Source organism: Odocoileus virginianus, chromosome X (assembly GCF_023699985.2).
Source record: "Odocoileus virginianus isolate 20LAN1187 ecotype Illinois chromosome X, Ovbor_1.2, whole genome shotgun sequence".
In the NCBI taxonomy this organism is placed as follows: domain Eukaryota; kingdom Metazoa; phylum Chordata; class Mammalia; order Artiodactyla; family Cervidae; genus Odocoileus; species Odocoileus virginianus.
The window spans coordinates 26,480,228-26,485,314 of NC_069708.1; the positions used below are offsets into that span (position 1 = coordinate 26,480,228).

General features: G+C 44.8%; 1 pseudogene; it reads right to left on the reverse strand.

Moving 5' to 3' along the window:
• Positions 1-833: 833 nt before the first annotated feature.
• On the reverse strand, positions 834-927 carry LOC139033183 (U6 spliceosomal RNA; annotated as a pseudogene).
• Between the last annotated feature and the right edge of the window lie 4,160 nt (positions 928-5,087).

Consider the following 5,087-nt stretch of genomic DNA (forward strand, 5'->3'; position numbering starts at 1 on the left):
AAGTACCATAATTTCTTTATCCATTCATCTGTCAATGGACATCTACGTTGCTTCCATGTTCTAGCTATTGTAAATAGTGCTGCAATGAACATTGAGATACATACGGCTTTTTAAATTTTGGTTTCCTCAGGGTATATGCCTATGAGTGGAATTGCTGGTTCATATGGTGGTTTTTCTGTTGTTGCTGTTGCTGTTTGTTTTTTTGTTTTATTTATTTTTTTCGATTTGTTTTTATTAGTTGGAGGCTAATTACTTTACAATATTGTAGTGGGTTTTGTCATACATTGACATGAATCAGCCATGGAGTTACATGTATTCCCCATCCTGATCCCCCCTCCCACCTCCCTCTCTGCCCACTCCCTTTGGATCTTCCCAGTGCACCAGGCCCAAGCACTTGTCTCATGTATCCCACCTGGGCTGGTGATCTGTTTCACCCTAGATAATATACATGTTTCGATGCTGTTCTCTCGAAACATCCCACCCTCGCCTTCTCCCACAGAATCCAAAAGTCTGTTCTGTACATCTGTGTCTCTTTTTCTGTTTTGCATATAGGGTTATTGTTACCATCTTTCTAAATCCCATATATATATGTTAGTATACTGTAATGGTCTTTATCTTTCTGGCTTACTTCACTCTGTATAATTGGCTCCAGTTTCATCCCTCTCATTAGAACTGATTCAAATGAATTCTTTTTAATGGCTGAGTAATATTCCATGGTGTATATGTACCACAGCTTCCTTATCCATTCGTCTGCTGATGGGCATCTAGGTTGCTTCCATGTCCTGGCTATTATAAACAGTGCTGCAATGAACATTGCGGTGCACGTGTCTCTTAAAAATATGGAACGCTTCACGAATTTGCATGTCATCCTTGCGCAGGGGCCATGTATAGTTCCAATTTTAGTATATGTGCTGCTGAAGCAAGCACTATATGGTGGTTTTATTCCTAGTTTTTTAAGGAATCTCCATACCGTCTTCCATAGTGGCTGTATTGATTTACATTCCCACTAACAGTGCAAGAGCATTCCCTTTTCTCCACATCCTCTGCAGCATTTATTGTTTGCAGACTTTTTGATGATGGCCATTCTGACCGGTGTGAGGTGATAGCTCATTGTTGGTTTGATTTGCATTTCTCTAATGAGTGATGTTGAGCAAATATAAGCCATTTTTAAGACTCAGCTCAAAATGCCATTTTCTCAATGAATACTCCCTTACACATCACAGCTGGCAACGCCCTCTCCTTCAACTCTCCATTGTTATTGAGATCTCTCTCTTGGCTTAAACAACAGAAATTTATATTCTCATAGTTCTAGAGGCTGCAAGTCCAAATCAAGATGCCAGAGCTCACTTCCTGGTTTGCACAGCTGCCTCCTTGCTGTGCCCTCAATGGTTGGGGGCTGGGAATAAGAGAGACAGAGAAAGGGAGAGCGAGAGAGAGAGTTCTCTGTTGAGAACTTTGTTAAGACATCTGTCACTTTTTGTGATGTAGCAAGAGGAATCAAACAGACTTGGGATCAAATCTTTTTTCTATCATTTACTAATAGTGACCTTGAGAACTCACTTGCCTCTCTGAGCCTCAGTTCCTTCAACTGTAAATTCCCTCAACCTCATAGGGTTTTACAATGAATTAAATGAAACAGCTTAGTGCTAAGTGCACTCAATAAAAATAATGTTATTAACAACAACAATGAAATTAAAAGCTGCTTGCTCCTTGGAAGAAAGCCCATGAAAAACTTAGACAGCATATTAAAAAGCAGAGACATCACTTTGCTGACAGTCGAAGCTATGGTTTTTCTAGTAGTCAGGTACGGATGTGAGAGTTGAACCATAAAAAAGGCTGAGCGCAGAAGAATTGATGGTTTTGAATTGTGGTGCTGAAGAAGACCTAGAGAATCCCTTGGACAACAAGAAGATCAAACCAATCAATCCTAAAGGAAATCAACCCTGAATAGTCATTGGAAGGAGTGATGCTGAAGCTGAAACTCCAATACTTTGGCCACCTGATGAGAAGAGCCAACTAATTGAAAAAGAAGATGATGCTGGGAAGATTGAGGGCATGAGGAGAAGGGGTGACAGAGGATGAAATGGTTGGATGGCATCACCGACTCAATGGACCTGAGTTTGAGCAAATTCCAGGAGATAATGAAGGACAGGGAAGCCTGCCTTGGGTTCCATGGAGTCACAAAGAGTTGGACACAACTGAGCAACTGCACACCACCAATGTTAACAGCAAAATGTGTCAGAGGGTTTTCTATGTGCCTGTGCAACCACCCTATGAGGCAGACACTATCATTGTTACGCCATTTTTACAGATGAAGACAGGGACTCAGAGGCTTAAGAAGCTGCTCAGGGTCACACAGCTAGCAAGTGGTGAGGTCGCAATGGAGAAGCCCAGCAGTCTGCCTTGGGCTGGCCTTGGGCTCCCTTCCTTTCCTGTTCTCCCCCCAGGGCTTCCTCGGGACTGAGGCCCCCACCAGGCAGCAGCTATGTCAGCTCCAGAGCCCAGTCCTGCCCAGACCCACCAAGAGGGACTGCATTTGTTCCGAATTACTGGTAGTTTGTTTTGAAACACAAATCGTTGGTAATCAGAGGGGCCAGGTAGACTGCGATGCTTCTCCTCCTCTAAATTAATGCCTTTGGCCCAGCTCACCCGAGGGATATTCTTTACCTCTTTCTTTTTTCTTTGCCCTGAGGATAGCATGGTAATAATGCGGTCTCAAGGAGATCTAAATAAAAGCAAACATGGCTAATTCAAAACCGACTGCCTTGCCACCCACACCCTCCCTTTCACTGCCTCTCTGACTTCCTTTCCACAATGCTGGCCTTGGATTGGTGGTGGCCCCATGATACTCCAGGGAGAATCTTAAGGGATGCCATGAAACCCTCCTCTAATTCTCTAAACAAAATGAATTTGATTTTAGCTGAAAAATTAATTGAAACCGTATCATACTTAACTGAGAGGATCCAGGGGAGAGGTGCCCAGAAAGTCCCCAGAGAACCAGGAATTGTGGGACTGGGGATGCAGGGGGCATGGAGAGTTGAGGCAATTTTCTAGATTATGAACCCCCAAGCCACCTCCATCTCAGCTGGGCTGGGGACCAGAGTCACCAAACCACCATCTGCAAGGATTAATTTCTCAACTTCTCTTCCCCACCCCCATGCTTCCCTCCCCATTGAACACCAGGTGCAGACAAGGCCACTCACATAGGTTCTATTAAGGGGGCAAAGCTCTCTTCTTTCTGTTGGCCAGGTGAGAAGGTAAGGGAGACTCAGAATCTAGTTTCATTTAGTTGGTAATTCCCCTCCTCAGAGTTCCCTTCTCTACCCAGTTCCAAGTTAGGGTTGGCTATGACAGGAAATCTCACAAGATCTGGAAGGCAGAAATGTGACAGCAGCCATTGAGCTCTGCAGGTTGATATTGTTGAGGTGCTGTTGAAGCTGGCTTACATCCTTCCCACTCTGCTGGCTCAGCTCACTGGCACAGGGTAGCAACCGGTCCTAGAGCTCTTTCAGCTCCCAAGATTTTCTTGAGTTTCAGTGGGTCCTGGGCCAGGAGGACGTGCAATCAGCTTCTTCTGCAGGTCACTCACACAGTCAAGGCTGGAGGTGGTGAGAAGCTGATGTAGGTTCTGATTTGTCCTCACTCTCTCCCACTTCACATACCACCAGCAGAGGCATAGGCCACAGTTTTCCACAGGCTTCTTCATCCTCTCCCAAAATGGTGGGAACACTAATCCTCATAATAAATACCTTATTTCAGATCACTCCCCTGATCAAACCTGAACAGATATAGTCCTCAATAAATGTTATTTTATTAGTATTAATAGATTGGAGGTTTCAGAGTCTGGGACCAGGTGTTCAACATCTGTGTGTGTACCAAGGGGCCACCAGTGAAGCTATGAGTTGCTCCCATGGTGTTTGCTGAATGGAAGGGAATTGAATCAAGGCTCTGGACAATTGGTCAGCATATGCTGTGATCCATCATGAGCTAAGTCCTAGAGAGGGCAGGGTGGATATAAATTGGATGCAGCTAATATGCTCCAGTACAAGTGGATAGAAAACAGTAACAAACAAGCAATAGTGACTAATGGCCAATTATAATAAGAATAGGCAGCATTTACTGACCATTGCATATGTTAACCCATTTATTGTTCACACTAGCTTCTGAGGCAGGTAGGTGATGTGAACTTTGGAAATAAGTAAGTAGCCCAAGTTCACACAGAAGACAATGTTGGGATTGCAATGGAAGAGCTCAGGCTCCAGAAGCTGTGTGGGGCTGTGAGTGCTGGCCCAGTCAGGGACTTCTGTAGTGAGGGAGCACTGAATAGTCAAAAGCAAGCATTGCCCCAACACTACCAAATGTGAAAGTTCAAAGGCTGATGAGGGAGAGCCCTGGATGAGAACTGGGGCCAAAGGAGGCTTCCTGGTGGGATCATGAGGCTTGGGCTTGGCCTTGAAAACTAAAGAGGACTTAACCCAATTCCCTTCACCCTCTCTAACCCATCTGTCATCGAAGTGTATAGATGCTCCCATTGGAAATACCTTTGATTATCTCCCCTCTCCCATTCCAACCCTCCTATCACTGCCAGACCGCAGATCTTCCCCATTTCTGGCCTGGACCCTTGGCCCAGGCTCTTTCTCCCTGGCCTCCTGACCTCCAGTCTTACCTGTTCAAACCCATACTGGCTTCAAGAGTTATCTTTTACAAACTTAGCTCTGCTCATGGCATGCCTCCACATTTCCACTGTCCATTAGGGTCCCATGGGACAAAACAAGAACCTTAAGATTGTAATATATAAAGCTGTTGATGCTCAACTGTTCTTGACCTACAAAAATGGCACATTCTTGTCATTCTTTTAATATTGATAATACTAATAGCCATAGTTTAGCTCAGAGAAGGCAATGGCAAGCCACTCCAGTACTCTTGCCTGGAAAACCCCATGGACGGAGGAGCCTGGTAGGCTGCAGTCCATGAGGTCGCTAGGAGTCGGACACGACTGAGTGACTTCACTTTCACTTTTCACTTTCATGCATTGGAGAAGGAAATGGCAACCCACTCCAGTATTCTTGCCTGGAGAATCCCAGGGA